Source organism: Varanus komodoensis, unplaced genomic scaffold (genome assembly GCF_004798865.1).
Source record: "Varanus komodoensis strain SLA01 unplaced genomic scaffold, ASM479886v1 scaffold8, whole genome shotgun sequence".
NCBI lineage: Eukaryota > Metazoa > Chordata > Lepidosauria > Squamata > Varanidae > Varanus > Varanus komodoensis.
In genome coordinates, this window is record NW_025336481.1 from 26,139,269 (window position 1) to 26,164,092 (window position 24,824).

Below are 24,824 nucleotides of genomic sequence, written 5' to 3' on the forward strand. Positions count from 1 at the left end.
GAGTGACCTGATAGTTTTCTAATTCTAACTCTTGCCTAAACCCAATCCTAACAGCCCCATATACTTCCCATGGGTTTGGAAAGCTCCAGCCAGAGCAACAAACCTGGGGATTTTTTGGCAGATTGCTTTTGCTGTTTCATCCACTCTAGTTCCAGGCCATAAACATGCAGAGGGACTGACAATTTCCCAACCTGAATGCTAAGCTGGTGTGCAAGTCCTAACCCTAATATAATAATGGATGCAATGTGCCCTGAAGGACAGGGGAGGCTGGGGGAATGTTGTCCATGGGATTGTGATGGGTTGGGCACAACTTTGTGACTAACGACAACAACAGTGTGTTCTGAATATAACAGCTTCTGCAAGACATTTCTTCAACTTTTATCAGTACCAAACTTTTATAATGTACTTGATCTGCAGAGAGAGAAGAATGACACTGAAATAATCAGTTAGGGGCTTATCATGGGACACTTGAAATTCACTCCTGGGCCTATTACATTCTGAGTGCACAACTTTACAGGTATTCAGGCCCAGTTCATGCATTCAGCATGCTGCTAATAATAAAAAAAAGTTTATTATAGTCTGAATGGACAAGTCTTTCTTTATTTGTCCTAAAGTAATAGCCAAATCATTTCAAAGTTCAGACACAGGGATAGTATTCACTGAATAAAGGAACTTTATTATTCCTGTTAATCATCCTTTTTCCACTCTGAAAAAACCCATCTTCTTAATCCTTTCTTTGAGGAGATTGAGAAGATGTTTCATTTTCTCAGTCATTTAGCTGTTCTTTTCTTTCACCTGTTCAATCACTGCATACATGAAATACAATGCCCACAGTTGCTTGCCGTATTCTAAATAAGAATGCAACATAGATTTGCCAGAGAGTTCACCTGGGATGTACTTTGGCCATTTCTCATGATTACCATGATTTAAACTATGGAGACTTGTTTAAGGTAGCATTTGCCAGTACATGGTCTATTCCTGAGTTATTTGAATGTTTCTTCTCCTGGAACAAGCCATGTTGCCTAGGTTTCCATAAGTTCTATAACTAACTGTCTTTAGGAATTTGAGAGCTCATTAAAACATCTCCACATCAGTGCAGAAATTTTAAGTCCTGTCAGCACCACAATATACATTACATTGCCCCTTTAGCAGATTTTTTTGCATGATTTCAAGGAAAGAGGCAAGAATGCAAAGTAAACCCAGATATGTACTGTTTTCCTCAGAACTATGTTTGTTCTGAAGAGAGAGGGATGGTGGGCTACACTGATTAACAAACAGAGGACTAAAGCCCATTTCTCATGCCACTGAATCTGGAGTAGCCCTAGCTGTTTATGTGCCTAACCCAGTACATGCATTCCTGGGATAACTGCCAGGGATCCAATGTGGGCTTTCCAGATAAGTAAACAAGAATGCTTTTCATTTGTTTGCTTTGCCATAGTGTTAGTTACATTTACGTAACTATATTTATTTCCTCATAGTCTTACTAATTCCAACCCTTGTAATTTCTATTGTTTTATGCTCAATCAGAAAAGTAGAATGTGTGACTTTGCAATAGCTTTTCTGTTTCTGATCCAGTTTATCTTTTCAATAAGTTACAAAAATTAATTAAATGTAATTAACAGAGATTAAATATTTCAGTTTTGATTAAAGTTGACAATTTATAGTATGTGATTAACAATACCAGAGGGAGTATCACTAAAAGGGATACTTTAAAAAGAACAATATAACTACAGAAGTGACATTTGTAGTGGTTATCTTAAACAAGCAGATTTAGGCATTTATTTTAATAACTTGCAAGATTTAGGAGAGCTTATCCAGAGTTGGAGGTGTACCAAGGAAAACATAATCTCTACTGGCCTTCCATAACAACAGTAACATTAGTTACTATTTTGGGTGCAATCCTGCGATTGCTCTTGTAACCAGCATTCTACAAATTAACCTGACATTTCCATAGATCCAACTAGCATTTAATAGAGTGCAATCATTACTGGAACTATAAGTGAAGCATCCAATATCACAGCAATAGAATAATTTTTAATCAAATGATCCACATTTTTCTTTTAAAAACAAACTATTTAAAAAATCCTGATATGCTTACTGCATAATTAATGTCATTAAGTTGATTTAATTACTGAGTGATTTAATTATCTAAATTAAATCCCCAACCTTTTCAAATTAATATACTCATTCAGATAAGAGGCAATAGGCTTTGAATCATAATATGAAAATATGAACCTGGAAAGAAATAATATGACTGCTACCTATATACCTTCCTGTCTCCTTTCTGAATGCATCTAAAAAAAAAGTTTTCTCTTCATGGGACAATAATGGTTTTTTAGTCCCTGTTTCTGCACATAAGCTACACAAGAACATACAACATAAGAAGAGCTCTTCTGGATCTGAGCAAAGATCCAAGTAGTCCAGAATTCTGAACTAGCATTTTTGACTAGAGGTGAATATACTGTCCTCGTAAATCCACAAGCAGGAAATGAGTGCTAGGGATGTATGAAGAACCTATTTTGGGGATGGGAATTCATCAGATTTCCTGGGCTTGGCTCCTCAGACTCCAGTCCACTTTGTTGTGGTCCTGAGTCCAAGCCCAGTGTTTATGCAACACTCACCAAGAACTGGTCCCATGCCCTGCATGAGCAATATCTCTCTACCCCATCAGGTGCAGCAACCTTTGTTTGTGCTGCTGCCCCTGACACTGAAAAACGTTGTTTATGTGAGGTTCACTGGAAATGAAGCCCCACTCAACTGCTGCTCAGGCAGTCCCTGTTTGTGTTGCTGCACCTGATGCAGAAGGTTGCTGGTCCTGCAACCTTTATTCCAAGAGCATTAGAAGACTTCTCCTTAGCTTGGCTTGCTTTCCAAGATTGGGCTGAACATTAGAGGAAGCTTCTAGAGGCATAGATTCCATTAGGTTTCACCCAGCCCTTCTGAACAAGTTGGGGGAATCCAACCCTCATCACTACCAGTGTACCTAGGTGCACTGCCTCTGCTACTAAGCCATCTAACATTGAAAAGCACTGGTTTAGAGGACATGAAGGCTAAAAAGGCAACAGCTCAACAGAGCACTGGCTTCTCTGAAACCGCTAAGATTTGAGGCCTCTGTGGCATGGCTCAGTTCATACAACAGTCCATACAATCCCACAGGGTGCAGTTCTGTCCATAGTAGGGCTTGAGTGAAACAAATGTTTATATGAAGATGGTCGAATATTGATGCATTGCAAGTTTCTCAAAACCACTCAAAAATCCACATACTGAAATAGTTGTAGGAGGTAATTCTATACATAGGTCAACAACAATAATAGTTTATTAGAAGTAGTAGCAACAGCAGTAGCAACAACAACATAGCTTGTTGTTGGAAATGATATATTTCGTCTATCTAACTCTTCAGATAAATATACACCTTTTTCTCTCTCTCCCAGCTCTGTCTGAATGATACAATTTGGGATTCACTCACTTACACACATTTTCTACTTTAAGGGATCAGTTCTATGGCCTGCTATACGGGGGCAGGTGCATAGGATACTCAGATTTCTAGAGACAAGGTTGGAGACAGCACCCTGACCTCAGAACAGTTATCTGTGCTCCAGTTGCTGCCAGCGCTGAAGGAACTCAACTTTAGACAAAGCTTAAAGGCAACATTCTAGTGGGCAGGGAGAGAAACAGGCTGTACAGTGTGGGATTATTGGTCAGGGTTTGCACACACTGTTTCTCCCCTCCAAATCATCCTGTCTATCAGAAATGTGAGGATGAGGGGAGGTGAAAACCCCCTCTACCACTCCCCCTGCTCTGCATAGAATGGCCATAATTCTCCAAGTTTGATTCTTATAGACATCTCAGATGGATTGCCCTCTGAAAAGTAGCCTTGACTGGTCTTGAATTTGACTGTAGGTTTCTTCCAAGTTCAGTTTCAGAGGTGTGAACTGGCTAGAATAAGAAACAATGTTTCTTTCATAATAAGAAACAAACAGAAACAGATTTCACATGCATCCCTCTTGCTCATTGACATTCATCTATTGAAGGTGCCACTCCTTATGTTCAGTTGGGAAGAACTGGTGGGGTGGATTAAGAGGGCTGGGATGAGAACATGATTAGGGACTGAACCCATCAGATCTATGGCCTTTCCCCACCAACCAATATGCATTTTGACACATCCTTAGCATCAGGTTGGACCTCAATGTCAGAAGTTCTGACTAAGGCATTAGAAGTGTTTCTCTGCACAATTATATGGCCTCTGAAACATAGGGTGAGTCTAGGGAAGATAGGATTGTCTTCTAGGAAGATAGCTTTTGCTAAATAACTTGTGCTTTTGAAAATGCAATTTACCATAACATACTGTGTAAATATTTTTAAAAGTCATGGTTTTTCATACCACAGCCATAAAATTAAGAAACTGAAAGAAAAAAACTAAAATAAATTAAAAATCATTATGTTTGCACTGTCTGATTTATTTTAAGTCAGTTGTGCTAGACAGTTACCAGGGCAAGAAAATGAGAATAAAACAAGGGAGTTATGTTCACACCCCATCTCCTTAACTTTCTCTCATAAATCTCACATTTGGTACTAAAACCTACTGATTAGTCTTATGCAGCCATATTTAAACTGCTGACAGGTTTCTAATGCTGTTGCTTGAATGCTAAAGAATTGTGAAAGGCACTACGTAAGAATGGAATACTGTGACTGGCAATGGTTTGCATATTTTTAATGTGGACTGACTCACCCATAACTTGCTTGGTCTACAGTGAGAGCTGATGGAGCAAATTACAATGCAAGTTGTGAGGAACTATTTAAAATGGCAATTTTTACTGTATTGCAAAGTATTGTTTTTCTGTTTTAATCAACTTTAACTGTTTTGTAAGCCACCTTAAGTGCCCCCCTCCTTTTTGATAGAAATGTAGGATACAAATAAACTACATAAATACGTAGATACATTGAACTACTGCACCAAAGACCCTGAAAAGTCTTCCAAGATGCTTGATTTAAGGATCGACACTGGCATAACTCAATCCAGACTAGTGGTGCTACACCTACACTAGAGTAAAGGAGAAGAAAACCAGCTGTAGATTTAAAGTAATACCTGTTTTGGCCATCAGCAGTTTCATTTTTAATATATGTATCCTTTCCCCGCTTTTAAATGGATGCCATAGCCCAGGATCCAAAGACTCCTTCCACTCCAGGTGCAGCAACACAAACAAGAACTTCTGTATATGGTTTGTAGAAGGGACATTGTAAAAATGAGAAACTTTTCAAATAATACCCACCAGTAGCAACAGTTGACCCAAATGCTATCTAGTCAGAATCAGTTGGTCTATCTTGGAATTGTATCAAATGCAAGAACTAGTCCTTTAAATAATTAGAAGCAATTTGGAATGTGCTATTTTAACTGCCAGATTTCAATTAGTATTTTATTTCAGCAGCTTATTTTATAAACAATCAGACACAATATGACACACATTTGTCATGTCTTACATGGCTCTCTTTAATGATATATATTTTCAGCACTTGCCAAACGTATGTGATTATGTATTTAACATAAACATATCATTATCATAAATTTGAAATGTGGGCATCTGAAGATTAACATTTTCTTTCTTTTCTATGCCGTTCTTCTTTTAAACTTCTGTAATCCATACCAAGGAAGTTTCAAATTACTTTACTTTTTCTCCCCCAAAGAATGTAAGGGTCTACACATTTGCAAATAAGTAACAATCATATGCATACTTTGCAACATTGGAAAGCTGTGTTTGAAAAAGCTGCATTTGAAAAGTAAAATTCTATGGTTGAAACCACTGCTTTACTTTCATTAAAAGTCACAGTTACAGAGCAATTCTATGCATGTTTACTAAGACATAAATCCTAATCAGTTCAATGTGATGTACGTCCAGGTAAGTATGTGTAAGACTACAACCTCTAAAGCTTGGATGCCCGAGATCTTTGGCCCCGACAATCACGTTAGGTGATTCTGGGGTGGTTGTTTGTGTGCACACAAATACTCACAACAATCCTGAAGGTCCTCTTGCTGCTGTTAGAAGGTAATTCCTTCCTTATCCCCAGTTTCTGATCAGGGTTAGTACAGGAACCCCTGAAGATTCTGCTGCCATGATTTGATTTCAAGTCATTGTGTTCAGGAGTGGGTGCTAGACTGCCAGAAACAGCTTGAGAGGCTGCATGTGTCCCACAAGTCACACTTTTTGCAACCCTAATATAGATTAAATGAGCTTTCTCCAGATGTATAGGATTGGCACACTCAATAGTTTTGCTTCTCTGTAGCATAATTTACCAAAGATTTGTATAACTTTAACAAGCTATTCAAAACCTGCCAGTGAGCAATATGTCTCCTGCTTAACAACTTGCATTGTAGAGTGAGTTGGAAGAAATATTAGCTTCACATTACAACTAGCAGCTTGTCCAAAGATCAAGGATCTAGAATGCATGCAGATAATTCAATCCTAGCAACTCTTTATCAAAGATAGACTGCACCATATATCTTTCAGAGGAGAAGTTTATGAGGTTCTTTAATAACTTCGCCAGTAGTGCAAGACCTTATCATGTAAATTATTCTGTGAATCTTCATTCTAAGTATACAGAATAGCCCGTTAGCGGCACACAATGACGAGAAAATATAATTATATCTTCACTAGCTCTTACCTGTAAATGTGGCAATTACTTGTGTTTTATCCTTGACCTTTTGTGCTTATTAGTCCATGAATATTAGTGCAACTGTAGTCTATCTTTCTTCAGAATGAAATATAACTTCAGGCTTTAGTGATGTCAAGTAACACATTCAGATTTTAGGGAAAGACAAATTACTATTTTCTTTAAAGAAAAACCCTAATCTTCTCCAATCAAATCCTGATAATCTTAAAGCAATTCAACAACTGAAAATTAAAAGCACTTATAACGTATGGAATCATCCATATAAACAACATTTCATTGGAGTGCTTTTGTATATGTCAGGTGATAAGCTATATGGCACTATATCACTTTTTTATCTTCTGTTATTTAGATTACCAGACATATCTTTTGCAATATATGTTATTTATGTAGGCTGCCAGGTCATAAATAATAGAAGGAATAATATGAACACTGCATTATATAGAGTTCTTTTTGAAAATGCAATGTAAGAAAATGCAAGCATCAGAGTCTTTTGCATTGCATTGAAGGTATGCCATGGAGCAATAGATCTTCATCTGTAAAGCACTGTATTAAGATGAGAACATGGATAGAATTCCTTTAAGAATATTTTGGGATGTATGGGTGATATGCCTCTGGGAAGTATACAGAAGTTATTTCATTAGTGAATTCCCTAACTGAAGATCTCTTTTTCTGTTGATGACCCATTTCCTTAGGAATTAGGTACAGGGGATAACATGCAATGGTAAGTTGGTCCAGTGCCTAAGGATGACCAACACTTGATCACCTTATCAACAAAGATTATTCTTATGCCAGAATTTTTAACCCAGACAGCTCCTTTAATCAGGGCACAATCTTATGTAAACCACCCAAAAAGCTTCAGCTATGGACAATATGGAAATGCAAATGATAATAACAACAATAAATATTTGTTTAGAGAGAAAAAGGTCCTACAACTTCCAGGTTTGAGAGTTGCTGGACATTTTTTCTGTTGAAACATGCATAATCTTGCACCAATAGAATTATATTAAAATGCCACTCCTTCTAGTCCCATTTAGGTCTGAATCCATAAGAAAAGGATAGTAGAATTTGACTGAATACTTTGGCCATGTACCCTATATCCCTAATGCACTGGTCAGATACAGGAACCAAATCTATATTTTTAAGAGCAAAGCATGCACGGACTTATCCTGGATGGATAAACCTTTACATTTCTCTCATGCTTTACTTTGGGATGGGGGTGGCAGAGGATAGAGATGATGGTAACTCTCAAGTCCTTTTTGGCACAAATGTGGAAAGCTGGGCAATTTCTGGTGAATTCTTCTTATTAGCTTAGTACTCTTCCTTACTGATTTTGTTAGTAAAGTGAGCAAACAGCAATTTCACATTATCTGAAAGATTCTCTTTCCACGCAGAGTCTCCCATAGTCAAAATGTTAGCAAAATTTTGGTTTCCAAAGGCACATATTCTTTCAATTTTGATGCCTGCTAGCAGCCAATTGTACCCAGCACCACTGGCAGTTTCAGCAGAACAAAGACTGATGTATTCCCTTAGCCCAGATCCCAGTGATAATCATCTACCAAGGTGACCAAAGCTGTTTTAGTCTGCAAGCCATGCTTGAAGCCAGACTGAAAATAAATAAGCCATCTCATCCAAGAACTCCTGGTGCTGAGATGATACTACATCAGGGATGATGAAGCTTACTCAAATCTGGCCTTCATTGGATCCCAACATTCCTCTATTCTTATGCCTTAACAAATGAAGTGATTAGAAAAGAAAAAGAGATAAAATAAATGAAGCCATTGCAATGTTTTGGATAAAGATCTATAAAAGATACCAGTCAGGAACCCAGATGCTTCCACCCCACTTCCCCTGGTTTCTTATTCCCTAAGCACTAATTGTTTATCCCAGCTTTTGTCCAGTTGTATTTTTCATTAGCTAAAATTCCCCTCCCAGCACTTATTTAATGACAGTATGACCTTTAAGCTACAGTGTGCCAGCTCCTTTCCTCTCCTCTCCAACACTTTTTCTTTTGTTCACATCCCTTTTGCATTTGCTCCTGTCAACCACAGCAATGTAGCTTTTCCATGCACCTGAGAGTTTTTCCAAAACTGAATTTGGATCTTGGACTGAAAGAGGTTCCTCATACTCACAACACACATTTAAAGATCTAATCAATTTGAGACTGGTTGGTAGTTTTTAACACAGTGAGACCCAGAAAAAGCCTTTTCAATAAAGTCTGGTAACAGCCATCTTTATGTTATTGTTTCCGCTATGGAAGCATCTACCACTTTGTTTACCCACTCAACTAGGTATCTTCTGACTCTTTTAATCAACCCAGATGGGCAAGGATAAACTTCACTCAGAGCTGGTCTCATGCTATCAAACATTTTGTCTGCATGTTCAGCTGAAGAAATTGGAAAATATTAATCACAGCTGTTCCACAAATAATTGTTCTCCAACTGAGAAGTAGCTATTTCACGTTTGAATAACAAGATAGTGCATGAATGCATTGTGTATCCACCCCTAGAGAACCACCTTTCCAGTTACACATGCCTGCTGTATCAGGTGGAAGAAGTGTTTTTTTTTTTTTTCCTTTTGGTATTAATGTCCCTCAACAACAGGCTTCTTGAGCTTTTAGCAAGAAAGATGGCCTCAGTTGTTGATTCTGAGTAGAATAAATCCTTTGCAAATATAAATAACCCCAAACGGTTTCACTACTTTTAACTGCACAACTTTGAGTACAGGTTCAACTAATCAAACTCCCTTGCCAAAATAAAATGCGTCCAATCCCTTCATTGGTCAGTCACCTTTTCTCTAGCTAGCCATATTTGCTTAAAAGTCTTTTTGAGTCTGGCTACCTATTCTAGACAGTTGAGTTTTACTGGAGCAACTATATTTACTTGAGCTTTGACATGCCCCTGCGTCAAGAGTTTGTCAGTCCTCTTTGGTCCTGACTGTTGGCTCCTTTGTTCTTGGCTCACTTCTGTTTGCTGCCCCTTGTACGGTGCTGATGAGGGGTGCCTCTACAATATCGGATTTACTTTCAAAGACATCAGCCATTTTTATGGATGTAAGGATGCCCAATTTAAACAGTTTGCTTGACTAGCCTTATAGGAGAAATAATTTGAGTATATGCACCTGTATCTACTCTTTTCATTGTTCACAATGGAATGTCTAAGAACAGCTCTTTCTGACCATAGAGACATTTTAAAGTTTAACTCTGATACAGTTCAGGCATGCTAAATTGAGAAGCTTCCAAGGCAGACACCCTAGAGAGTTAGGAATTTGAGATGAATAGAAGTCTTAATGATCAGCTTGACAGAATGTCATATAAGTTCAACATTACTTCATTTGTATGGGAAAAGTTCTCTTGATACTCAATTGATGTCCTGCTGTTGTATTTTAATGAACTGAATTTTCTGAACTTAAATCCTTTTCATTAAAAAAAAGTTGTTCCTGTTTCCATGCAAAAATGTACAAAGATACCTCTATATTCCAGGCTCACTGGGATTATTTGTGCAGTTGACTCCAAATAAATATTTTTATTTGAATCCATCCCAAGCTGGTGAAATGTTAGCATACCTATGTGGGCAGTAAGGCATCACTAAAGTAAAAGGCAGGTACTCACACTGAGTAAAATAAGATTATAGACATTAAAGGTGCAATCCTATATATGTTTAGACAGAAAATCTCCTACAGCTCTCAGCATGATTAAGTTTTTTGATTAAATATGCACCTTAATTAATGTACTACAGGTTATGCAAATGATGCTAGATATGGTCACCTGTGATTGCCCATTTGCCTAATATAAATATGAGACTCAAGCATCATGAATCCAATAATGGCACATGGTACAAAGATGGAATATAAAAGTAGGGATGGATGGCTCTGTCAATTCTGATTTCACTGCAATGCTCTTTCTTTTTAGGTCAGGTTCATTCTACTTCATTTCCAGAAAAGGCTTGCAATTTACTTTCCATACTCAAGATGCAACATCTGCCAAAATACACTGTTCACAACAAACCTATAAAACAGATTTTGCACTGTGGATACCATAAGAACTTTGCCTTCTGGCAATATTTATAGCACAATATATGAACTAGAAGGGAAGGTTTGTTTACACCCGACATGATGCACTGTTTTTGGACTATGCAAAGAGTTTGAAAAGCTGCTTCACATGATCACATGGTAATGAATAGCACTCTTTATGTGAGACTTGTGCCAAAAGACAGCATGCAATGAGAATTTCTGCACCTTGTTTTGTTTTCTAGATGTACAAGTCAGGCGGTAATGTTTCGTCAATTGGAGTGTTTAGAAAGAAAACATAAACTGCATTCCAGATATTTCCTTTTCTTTTATGCACATGATCATTTTGTCTACAAGTATTCCACCTACAGTTTCAACAAATGTAATGAAGCCAGACCTAGTATATAAGTAATGAGAATTCCTGGGCTGTTTAATTCAGGAATTCCATATCTGAATGCACAGCCTCCTACAGGCATGTCACTTGCCCATTTAGTCCTCAGCCCAGCAATGCCCCATTTCATGAAAAGTCCCTCTGAGTACTCATACTAACACCTCAACTTCTTTGGCACTAAACCAACCTATTTATTTACAGAATATTTCTTGCCTTGCCATCATAAATAGTCCTCAAGGCAGCTAAGAATAATAACATCAGGATTAAAGCAATCTCAGCCAATCTTCCTCCATTCCAGCTTTGCATGATAAAATGGGCACTTGGAGTAAAGCCAGATTCCCCGTGATCTGGTTAAGTAGGCTGTGGATAAGAACGTTAGAAATTTATTCTTGGTCTCTCACTGTTGTTTCTTCAGCACTGGTGCTGATGATTATATGATTAGCAAAAAAAGAAATTGGGGTGTTTTATTCAAAATTCTTTGCAAAAGTTTGGATCCTTAGCAAAGTCTCTACAAGTAGCCTTTAATTGCTGTACAATTTACCTGGAAGGAAGAGTGCAGGTGCCATAATTTAAAGCAATTGCAGAGCATTGGGAAAGAAGCTGTCCCACTGAAAAGAGATCTGATTAACAGCATAGTTTGGGAAAGGGGAGTATTCATTATATGAGCACACTCGAATACACATGTAAACTAAAGAGCTGTTGGATCTGGAGTAATATGAATAGAAATATTTAAGTGTGGAAATGTGGCATTTGGTTGTTTCTGTGAGAAGTCTTTGCATTCTGTTTAAATAAAACTTGAAACAATGATTTGGTTCACACATATCAAGGCTGCCTCCAGTGTACCTGCCTATTCTGCTTTGCTGCTGCGTGTACAACAATACTCAGTGGGTTAAATGCAGGATTGTTTAGCCTTTGAACAACCCAACAGTTGGGGATTGTATGTCATACTCCACAAGTTACGAAGGAGCAGATCATTGGTTGTGCCTGACTGTTCATGACTACTCATTTTTAAAAGTGACAAGTTATTGTTATGTGTAAACAGGACTAGTGCTTTCCTATGATAGAAAAATGATCTTTCACCTTTAGCATTCTGAATAACTGAATTGATATATGAAGCACTTCATTTAATGATAAATTCAGGACCGTACAAAGTGGCACTACATTGCCATGTTCAGTCTTATCTTTGCAAACAATGGTTTGCTTCTAGAAATACATCAGTGAGAGGAATTCTGGTGACAATGTTGCAAATTGGAATTGCGCAATGTTGTCCTAGCACGCATCTTGAAATATTTGTCAGAATCTTGTGTAAGGTATCAAAGAAACTTGCTAAGAGAAGAACACTACTGGAATTCATAAAGATCTATGTAAGTTGTCTTCTATAGATGAATTCTTTGATTCTGCCCAGAAAGGCTGGGTGCACCAGTGAAAGCTGTGCCAGTGCTAGTGAGATTATAAGATCTCTTTAACCTGACCCTTTTGTCCATGATTTTTTTAAAAATCTGAACTGTATTTATTTATTTGATTTGTATCCCAACTTTCTGCTAAAAAATGGCATTCAACCATGCTGGCTGCTTCCAAAAGTCACAAATATTCCAGTGACTGTAGACGGAAGGGACAGAGCCAGGATGTAACAGATCCAATGGTTTCACCAGCCTGAGCACAGCCAGTCCATTGCATCCTATCTGGCCATGCTGAGAGGTCCATCTAGCAGAAAAGCACTGAAAAGAGGACAGAGAGGCAACAATGTGGGAGCATATTGGAAATGTGAAGGCTTCCTTCTAAGGGTCATTCTGACTTAGTAGCAGTTAACTTGGAACACGCCAATGTTGGATCAAGAATATGGTCTTCAAGTAATATAGATTTCACATGCTGTGCTGAAAAAAAGGTACTTCTCAAAGACAATCACCTTTATTTCAAAATTACTGCAGAGCAAGGAGAATGAATAATAATCTATCAACAATAATGATTTCAAATTATTTCTCCTAAAGTTTAATGACATGGCTGTTTGCATTTGAAGGATGTTCTCTTTTTGCCGAACGTTAATGCAAAATATTACATTCCAGCCCTCATTCCTAATTAATTAGTCATAAAACTAAGGGGAGGGTTGTTGATGTTGTCAGAGTACATTAATAGAAGTCACATTGTAGCTTACTTCATTTTGCAGGCATTTTAGAAACCTGTATTCTTCTGTGTTGCAGGAAGATAATTTTCCTCTTTTGCAGTTGCTAGGCAACATGAGTTCAAAATATTTTCTCTTGACCACCAGCATACATCTATAGTGGTTTCAGAAAGGAAAAAGAAACATATTCTCTGTATTGGGAGTACCAAAATATCTATTTTGATGATTCAATCATTCTTGCAAATAGAAGTAATCATTTGAAAAAGAGAACTGATATTCTATTAGGCCATTTCATTTATTCTGCATAATTTTCTTTCTATAAACATACTAGTACATTGAACATTAGTATGAAAAGAAAGAATTAATGAGCACAAATATAATTTAGAACCATGATTGTCCTTTACATAGTTTCAGTGTATTCAGGATTCCCTCATCCCCAGTGGGAAGAATGGGGAAAAGATTAATGGTACAATCCTATTCATGTTTAATCAGGAAAAAAATCCTGCAATTCACATGCTATCTTGGGAATGCTGGGAGATGTAGGCTTTTTTTCTGCCTAAAGATAAATAGCATTATGCCCTAAGGGTCCGTTCTACACTCCCTTAGCTGACAGGAAGTGCAGTTGAACTTAAAGAGGCAAACCTCTGAATGTACCTACATAGGATTGTAATGCAAATGTTATCTTGGAGATGGCTTGCTTCTAAAATATGGTAGTTAAATAAATGGCTGGATGGTTACTTTTACTGACACACTACACAAAGGGCAATATCTATGGGCAATTAGCTACAGGCACAGTATAGAAATGTTTTAAATAAATAAATAGGAACAGAATTTGTAAAAAAGAAAAATTGAGAGTCAGTTTAAGCATAGTGCTTAGATGGTTGGACTGGAACTCAGGAGATCTGGATTCTAGTCCCCATTCATCCATGAAACTCATATAGTGACTATGGGTAGTCAAAGATTCCCACAGGGAATCTCACAGAGTTTTTTGTAAGGCTAAAATGCCCATGGGTAAGAGAATATGCAGGAGGATTGTACAATTTGCCTTGAGATCCTTGCAGAAAAAGGTGGGATGAAATAAAATAAAAATATAAAAAAGAGCCCTGGGAACTCGGAATGAGACTGGCATATCTGTCTTGATCTTCGTCTGTCTATAGAAAGCATATTTCCTGCACAATCTATTGTCGGGAAGTGGCTATTTTGACCTATGCATTACTGGGAATTTTTTCAGAGACACCAACATCATAGCAAATAAGATAAAAATCATAATCAGACAAAGGTCTAACCAGTCCAGCCTCTGGAGTGGATAGCAAACCAGATGGTTGTCTAGGGAGCCCATGAATAGAGCCTGAAGGCAATAGCCTTTTCCTGCTGTTTCTCCCCCAGCAATATTTTATGTTAGAACAAGGGATGCCAGAGAAACTGCAATAGGTTTAAATGATTTTGGATTCTAGGAATCCAGTCTATGGTTTCCAGAGTAGAAATGCATGACTTCCAGAGACATTGAGACTAATTTTGGAGGATATAAGTGCTAAACCAAATGCATGGTGAGGGCTACTGCAAAAAGAAGTATGCATCAGTGCAACAAAATTCTCATAAAACTCTAAAAACGATCTCATTCTATCAATGAGAGGTGAAATGGAACATTTTTTTTTAAAGCCATACATCCTAGGGTTTCAATGCTGCAATTTCTGGGTGGATCCCAGGTTGACCTAGAGGGGAGCTACAGTAGAGTTCCTTCTGTTTTTCAGGAAGAGACATGGTGGCATTTACCCAAAATACATTTACTTCTGTTGGGACACAAGCTAATGCATACATTGCAATGGGCTAAAGATTGGTTGAAGAAAACAGTAAATGTAAAGAATGTACTAAATTTGAAGCTTATGGTTGTACAGACAGAAAAACAAGATTATGTGGATGAAAGGAATGACAAGTAAAATTTAGAACATACTAGTAGAAGTGGAGGACCAATACAATCCTTTTAAAGCAGGGGTCTCAAACTCAAGTTACCTGTGGGCCGCTGGAAGTACAGTCTGGGTGAGGCTGGGCCGCATCAAGTATTCCACCACCGCGGTGGTGGTGGGCTGCTCATCCGGAGGCCGGTCCGGGTGCCGCTGGTGCTTTGAAGGCCGCAGAGCCCCTCCCCTGTGTCCCGCCCATCCCAGCAAGTGGCCCGCGGGCCGCGAGTTTGAGATCCCTGTTTTAAAGAGACTTGGAAAAAAAATTAAGAAGATTTATTCGTACTGAAGAATGCAGGGATAAGAAAATGTGGGATAAGAGAATTTTAAAATGCATAAAAATTAAAGAAAACTTCTACAAATTAGTTTGGAAATGATACCTAACACCAGTAAAATTGAATTACATGAACAATGTATATTCCAATATATGTTGGATATGTAACCAGGAAGTGGGTTATAAAATATTGAACCTAAATATAGTAGACCCTGGATTAGCATTATTGTCATTATTTAGAGAACAAGAGGGAAGAAAGAATTAAAGAACTGATGAAAAAATTGATAACAATAGTAAAACTAATAATAGCAAGAACCTGGAAAGTAAAATATAGCTAACAAATAAATGAGCGGTATAAAGAAGTTTGGAATATAGCTATTAACAGTAAGCTAACTTGAGATATTAAGTTGAAAAAATGCTTGAGAAGTAAAAATTATGAAGATATTTGGAGACCATTTACTGAATGTTTTAGTAATGGGATATATTTCAGTTTCCACTGTTTAGAAAATTCAATTGTGAGACAAATAGTTGGAAAAATCTGTACAGGGAAATTTCCAGTCCCCCAACAGAGAGCCTTCCCATCTATAACTTATGTGCTAGTTTGAAGGATCGAAGGAGTGACCATACACAAACCTGCCAGCATCTCCCACCACCTCACAAAAAATCCTGAAGGAAAAGTAGGTCAATTAAAGTGTGACCTGAGTGAATTTTACCTTCCTCCCTCATTCCCTCTCAGTTCTTTTATGGTCTTCCTGAGTTTTTTTACCTTTTAAATATTGTTCTCTTTACTTTAAAGTACTGTCAGATATAGCCACAGCATTCTGTTAGGAATTTATGTGTCTGAGGCAGCTGTTTTTTAAGTTGCAGCTTCAGCAGGGGCAAGGTTCCACTCCCATGGATCATTAAACTGAATAATCTCAGAGGCCCTTGGGTCATGGATACAAATAATATGACATATGCTAATCCTGTTATCTTCATTGGCATATTTAATTACTAGTACCTTGAAACATTTAGGATGAGTTGTATGGATTTTGGTTTGTTCTTGCAGAAATGAACAAATGATTAACAGGACTAGGTGACTTCCAAGGTTCATTTCAAGTCTATAATTCTTCAAGCATAGAACATATTGACTGCTATTTAATGGATTCTGTGACTGAATTTTTATTACTTATTCCTGGAATCTCCAAAGTTGTTCTTAGGCAAGTTACTTTTATTTTAGCCACATCAGTTTGTCTTCTGGGAAATGAATATTTTGTGAATGATGATACTTATCATAACAGCTATTTACCCACAACACTTTTTCAAAGTTTCAAATGTGTCCACCATACCCAAAATGTTGGGGACCTGGATTTATTTGGTCAGATTCAGCATAGTTACTTTAGGCAAGCTGTATAATTAGATGATAAAGCTGTTATATTGATTGTATATCACTTGGTGCTAGGTGATGGGCACAGTGAAAAACAAAATCTAGCAAATTGTGAGCTATTACATTTGGTTAAATAACAATACTTTTATGGCATTAAAAGCAAAGCTGACTTGCAAGACTAAATTTTACGTTTCTCTATGGATATTTCTCTATGGATAAAGGTTGCATGAAATGAAGTTTCTCCTGTGATCCGTATCTATTAGTAAAGGTGGGCAATTCAGCCGCTTTCATGAAATATACTCTTACGAAGCATAACAAAATCCAATTTACCAGTAAAATCCATTTAAATTAAAATCAAAGAATAATCTTCAGATGATTCACTCCTTGTACTCTAATGATGAAATGAGATCAGATCTCCCTTTTGGTGCTGGATTACTTTCAGTCCTATTCAGCAGAAATATCCACAGAATGAAAGCAGTGGAGAGCTCACAGATCCTGCTTACTTACTCAGCCAACCTGCGCAAGCAAGAAGCTTGCCTAGACCTGGCAATGGCTCTTTTAGCTCTGCTCCTACACCTGCTTTTAGCAGGGAGAAAAGGTTCCCTGAAGTGCAACTTTTTCTTCTCCAATAAATACCTCGCATATTACTGGGAAGAAAAATGTATACCTGTTACACTAATGTTTCCAAGAGACAAAACATACTCTACTTTTAATCTGCATCTTATGTATAATTGCTAGAAAGTTATAGTTTCATACACACACACCTCAGATTATATATGTATTGCATTTGTATGCTGCCCCATAGCCCAAGGGCTCGCTGGGCAGCTCACAAGAAAGAACAACAATAATAAGAACAACTTTAATTTAAATGTACATTCAAATTATTTGCACAGAAAGATCAGATATGATTTCTTTTCTGCTTACAAAGCCAGTTTAGGAAGTTGGCTACTTAGTTTGTAAATCCAGAAAACAGATATTTTGAGAGGGTTTGCCTATGACATGATTGCCCCTGTCTGGGGAAGGGGGACCACAGTCACTGGCCATGGAAGCAGCTGGAGAAAGCAAGAGTATTTTGAGGAAAGAAAGCAGCTAGACTAGAGAGCCACAGGGGGAGGAAAGATATCAAATGGGTTTTCAAAGGTGCTTAGAAGGAAAGTGTAGCCAGAAGGAAGGACAGAGTGAAAATTATTGCATGCAAGGGAGCAAGCTAACCTATCTGGCTGCTCAACTGGATTTTGAAACTGCAATTTCTACACAAGAAACGATCACATTTCATTCATTATCTTTCTAAAAAGTAGAAATGTATAACTACCTTTAAAAAAACTAAACGGGATGGGCAACATTTATGTTGCTAGTCCCCATATTTTTTTCAATATTAAATTTGAATGAAATAGCAATATTCCAAAGAGCCAAGTGGTTCATAGGACCCAACAATCCTATCCTAGGAACATAAAAAGCCACCCTTAGATTGCACTGTATAGGGCAGTATTGTCAACAGAGATTGGCAGTGGTTCTCCAGGATGTCAGGTAGTTGTTTCCAGGCTGGCTGTGAGGGGCTGGAGTGGGGTTGGGGCTACAAATGCAGAATCCCAGTTCAGAACCAAAGGACATCAGAGCTGGAACTCCAAACAATTCTATGGCTCTGCAGACAATGTTGGGAGGCCATAGAAGTTTTCTCTTAGAGATACCTTTAAAAATGGTAAGTATTATATAAATCTATTAAATAAAAACATATAACCTTTCAACATGCATATAATAAAAATGCCAAAAGCAAGTACATATATCTATAATGTTTGCAAAAGCATACCTCAGTCAATGAATGCAGGTGTACATTTAAAAAACATGTACCAACAAATCCATGCAAATTGTTTAGGAGGAAAAAAAATCATGCCCATGGAATCAGGCTGGAATGAACTTGGTGGCAGAAAAATAAGAATCTTAGTGAGAGCAACCCTGACGGATTCGTCTATCTCCAGTTAAGCATATAAGAATTTGCTACTTCTGCCACTGTAACTTCAGTTGGTCTACAGGAATATATCTGGGGATGTATGATCTCTACTTCCCTATTAAAAATCACTAAAAAAAAGGCAGTTTGCACAAAATGTAACTCATATTGCTATTTTGCATTCAGTAATAATGCTCCTGAATTGATTGTTTCTAGGTGCCTGGTGAAATGCATTCATCTAACATGAGATAAATAGGTTATATCTCTGGACTGATTTAGTTTTTTGATGAATATTCATATGCCTGTCAGGACAAGGTCAAAACATTTCACATTTCTATTTTTAGTCTTTGTTGACAGTATAACTCTCACTACCCCAAATAAGATTGCTGAATTTTCTATATACTGTGTTTTGAAAAATAGCTAGATGATTTCTTTGTTCTGATCCAGGGCCATCTCATAAGGAAATTCTATATACATGCAATTTCTATGCTTCAATTTAAGGATTGTTGCCATTAAATTAATCACTGAGGGTGCAATTTTGTGCATGATCAGGTTGACACAAATCCTATAATTCCCAGCATTAGCCAACCAGCGGGGACTACTTTTTAAAATGGGGATATAGACAGGGCATTATTATTATTATTTTGTACAAAGACATATAAAGGGACGAAATCTATATCTGCCATTATCCAATACCACCCCACCCCCAATTAACACATCTGCACTTCCAGGATTACTCAATTTCAGCTAATTTAAAATAAACAAATAATGAAATTTGTTTGTTATTTGTGCACATTTGGGCAAGACAATGCCAGTCTCTCTGATGTGTTGCTTGGGCACTTTGGAAGGGCAATGATGGGGTTTCAAAAAGCAGTCACTTTGTCAACTCCACCCCACATTTAATGCTTTAAAAAAGGGGGGAATCTTCAGTGAACCAAAGTGGTTCCTAATCACAGGGACAGTGGGATAGTGAGTCTGTGACAGGTGCCCCACTTTGCAGTTTGAGCATCAGTGGGGCAACTGGCACAGGCTGTTCAGGTTCAGCCTATGCCATACCATGGGTTCTCAGGGTGGTTTACTGGAAGATATCAAGTCATCCTAGGCAACGTTGTCTGGGTTTGGATGACACAAAATGCAGTATGGTGCATTGCCCATGGTGGGTTATCATGCTGACTGAGCCCAGCCAGTTCTTTTGTCTTGGTTTTGCCTATGGCTGAAACAAAATAAATAATTGGTGCTTACCAACATGAATGATTTTCTTCAATCGGGATTCATATAGCATTGACAGCTGAGATCCAGGTAGATGTAGATCATCCACTTGTTTCTTCACATGGCTTTTGAGCCCCAAGTATAATGCCAGCACTGCATTGTAACTGCTGAACTCTTGCTTATTTTAAGCATGAGAAAAGTCAATTTATCCAAGACTGTAATCTTAGCCACTTAATATCCAACTGAACAGACCTATTGATAGACCTATTGAAATCTCATTGAAGTTGAGATTAGTCTCACAGTGAAGTTAATGATTCTAAGACTGGATTTCCCCCACCTTTTCCCACTATAATCCTCACACTTTAGCAAATAGGCTATCTAAATACTTTTGCTCATTTCTCCTTGTGGGTGGCGATATATTATGTGAAATTAATCAAAATTAAACACACTGAAGATTTTCTCCAGACTAGTCCAAATAGGGTCAACTGAATTACTGTGGAATAATAGACCTGTAAACTGCAATCTTACTCAATTCATATAAGAAGATTACTCAGGGCTGGCAGCATTCGCATGAGCAATAGGGGACCACCTATAACTACAAACTATCTAGGGGAAGAGGGGAATAAACCTTATTATGAACTCTTAGAGTTGTTCAACTTGGTCGCTGCTCCCGTACCGTCAACAGCAATTTGATCTGCAGTGATCAGCAAATGAAGCTTTTCATTTCATGGAGATAAAAATCAACACCTGTTAATACCTGTAGATGAAGCAGCTATGAAATGTTCGGAGACAGAGACAAGTAAAAGAGTGGCAGTAACAGCAAATTTAGCAATCCTGGGAATACAGAGCAATTCTTACCTCATAGATGGGATTCATAGTCTCTCTGGGTAGGGTGCTCTGTACTTGGCTGCTGTAATTTGTGTAATTCAGCAGTTCTAAAACCTTGATGTTTAATATCTAGAAGTTTAATGCTTTAATAATTCATTCAGTGACCTAAAAATTTGCCAGTTTAGACCTGAGTTAAGGCTATCTCACATTGGGTCAATGTGGCTCCAGGAAATATAACAGTTGTGCTTCTGATCAATAACGAAGTTATGTGATGTGCTTGCTTATAGCTTATCTGTCGGGAGTAAGAAGGATGGCGGTCTTGGGTAAACATTGCAGACTGCTGGCTATATTACAGATGGTTCAGAATTGGAAAGTGAAATGTATTTAATTGAGATTGGGGAGGATGGACTAGGTCAAGATTCTGAGATGCAGAAGGTGGAGGTGATTATCTCAAGTTTTGGGAATGACCGAGATGTAGAGCCACTGAGATGGATCAGTGGCTTATTCCCCTATGGGGGAAAACCGCACCAGTCCCTGAACCCAAGTCCTGTTTTTGCATTGGCAGATTGGAACTCTCTTCAGCTTCTGCCCCCAGCTTCACTCCATGCCGGGTAATCTCCCCATTCCCATGGCATGGTTGAACATCGCCCCCATCCCCTGGGGCAGCTCTGCTTATTCCATAGACATTCCAGGGCCTTGATCTGATACTGTCATTTGCTAACATTCCAAAACTGCTTTGCCTTCACTCTCTGAACTCCCATTCCCATCAAAATGGTAAACCGTCCTTGGCTGTTCTGGCTGCTTTTCCCTGTGCGTGTGCACAACATGTTGAACCAATCCAGGGTTCATACTGTAAGTTTGTAATTACCAGATGGCATTTTCAAGATTCTTATTAATTCCAGTAATATCAGAGATGTCATTAGAGCTTGGAAAAGGGTCCATAATGAACTCCCTAATGACTCATAGGGAACATATCAGTAAACTTTAAAATAAAGGCTGCTTTAATTGCCTAGTCGTGCCTATTGAAATGACATGAAAATGAATGCCTATTAACAATAAACAATATTTTATCAGAAGAGAACATTTGACTTCTCTTTCAGCTGCCTTGAGCTTCATAACAAAAATGAGCTATGAAGAAGTATTTAAATGTAAGGTCTAACTGTTGCTTTAGGAGGTCAGTGACTGAAAAGATACTCATGGAAACTTCACAATTTTATTAAAATGTTAACTTCTTCTTAGATGGGCAATGCTTAAATGGGAAGCAGAACTAAGCCTCTTGCTCCAGCACTGATGATGTACTTTCTGATTTTCATTTGCTTCTAGGTTCAAGTCCCCACTCATCCATGAAGTGCACTGGGTGACTTTGGACCAGTCAAAGACTCTCGTCCCATTCTACCTCACTGGGTTGTTATAGTGGGGATAAAAGAGTATCCTCATGCTCCTTATAAGAGGAAAAAGGTGGTATATAAACATAAAGTAATATAAAGAGTAAGAATCAGACTTCGTCCTAGACACTCAACGATGTTGTACATACATGATTTTTCTTGATCACAGCTGAAGGAGAACTTCTTCTAGAAATGGATGGTTGATTTGCCAAGTTCACTTTCATTCAGTTTCCACCATTGTGTTTGTTCCTTCCAACTTCTGCTTCAATTTGTAGAGTCAGTTTTTAGAACTACATGGGAAAATGGATGCTTTTTGCGTGTGTACTTCTCCCAGTATATACATTCCTGTGGGCACATTTCCCAACGTACACACTCTCCCATATTTATAGTGTTTGCGTATGTGCTGCCTTTGTGTGTATTTGTTACACATTTTCTCTGGATAAACTTGTTTGTGCAGATTTTTTTAAATTGACAGAATTAATCACAGTGTTTGAAAATACTTGGATTTTTGAGCACAGCTATGTTCCAGTTCATGTGTACATCCAGGGTGTGCACATTCGGTAAATCTGTATCCAAAATGGAAGGAAAACAGGATGGAACAGATAGAACATTTAATGTTGTCATTCATTTCTGCCACATACTTCTATTGAAGGTGCTTGTATTAGTGACAATGAAATGTCTCTTGGACAATGAACATGTTATTTTCAACTCTGACATAGTAACAGATTAGAGCAAAGCTCCCTGACTCTTGGTTGGATGCATGAATTCATGCAGCTCTAATAGCTGGTTAAGTAGGCAGCTATTTGTTCAGTAAAGGAGCTCTTCCATTTCCACTAAAATGTGTGCTGGCATACAGCCAACTAAATTGTATTTTGAGTTTTCTAACTCAAATAATGTAATCTAAAATGCTTCCTGGGTGTTGTACATGAGAACAATAGTGGAGGCAAGCTTTTAAAATCAATTAAAGTCTGAGGATTTGGAAAGGCCTTTTTATTTTATGTTTGAACTAATTATGTTTCACATTAATCATCTGAAATAAATGCGTCCTTTCCATTTATTGTTGCTTAATGTTAAATAAACACTTTGGGTGACATTATAGTGGCAACAGTTACATGATAACTGGTGAATTGCTAATGGGACAACTTGCAAGTAGCTTCTATGTCAGATCTATGGTTGAAAGCTACAGTCTTGTGTTCATTTACTTGTAAGTTGCATTGAATGCACAAATTCAATTGAATGATGAGATGCCCAAGAGTCTTTCATTTTAACAGGAAAGAAAGACCCCCTGCCCACAAGATATTCTGTGCAATTTGGCCCTCAATAATGTACACTTTGTAATTCTGGGCAGAATGACCCAAGGAGCAATGATATCTCATGATGTAGCATTGTTTCCCTGGGAGCTTTGTGTGTGTGTGTGGGACTGTTCCTGGAATGATGCTACATCCATGACTTAATGATATTTCCATCAGGCATTCTGCCCAAAACTTAGAAAGAGTAACAGGAGGAAAACATTTTTTAAAGGAAAAGCCAACAATCTTGCCTTCAAAGGTTCATAGAGTTTGCCTCCCAGACAGATTAATCCAGTCTTTAGGGGTGTTTTCACTCACCCAAGACAGTACTGAAACAGTCTGAGCCAAATTCTTCAGCCAACACCAGTCTGCTGTGAAGACTTGAGCTGAGGCTCATTTTCATGCAATGCAGAGACACTTCTTGAGCAAGGATGCTTTCGAATGGACATATTATCCTATGGCAGGAGTCATGATGAGAGATGGGATTATCCACCCAGCACAGCATCAGATTAATGGACCAATGGAGACTCATGGAACAAATACAGAAAGTACTTTATACTGATTAATTCCACAGACTACATTAAGACTGTTTAAGAGTAAGTAGAGCTGCCAGCTCTGCAAATGAGAAAATCTGGACAGAAATAAGCCGAGGATAGGAAAGCAATGTTTAAAGCAGTTCGCAACAGGATGGTCATTTGTGTGCAGCTAGTGACAGGCTTGCTCATCTAGTAGTGGAATTGCCAACTGCAAATGAGATAAAGCTCATTAGACACCATGTTCTGCTCTGACATCAAGCCCTACATAAGCAGCAAGATAACATTCAATGTGTCTAATATATAAACTGTTTTCCTTTTTCCTCCAGATTTTGTTCTTTGGTGTTCTTGACTCTGGTAAATCTTCTAGTTGTTGAAAAGAGTCATCAATCAATGCATGAGGTGAAAACCTTCTTCTCTCAATGTTCTCTTATCTTACTGCTAAAAATATATTTCAAATCTCAGTCATATATACCATTCTAAACACAGTTCAAACATTTCCAAGCAGCACTATGCCATCTTGAATGTCCAGGGAAAAACTGGACACTCCACATCCTATGAATACATGGTGTTTTGAAGCCTCACATTACATGAAGACAGTGATGGGAATCCAATCCAATAGCTTGCACTGAGAACCGTAGACACTATCAGAGAAGTGTAAATATCTGGAGAGCACATCATTTTCTTGATGGAATTCCAGAGGCAATAAATTCTGGAGTGTGACCCAACAGGTGTACTCCAAAAAATGCACAATGGCATCTTGCATGGATGTCAAGAATACTCTAAGCAAAAAGGGCAGTTTTTGAGAATACCCTTAGAGATCTTGAATTGCAATGTATCTGTCAGATATATCATT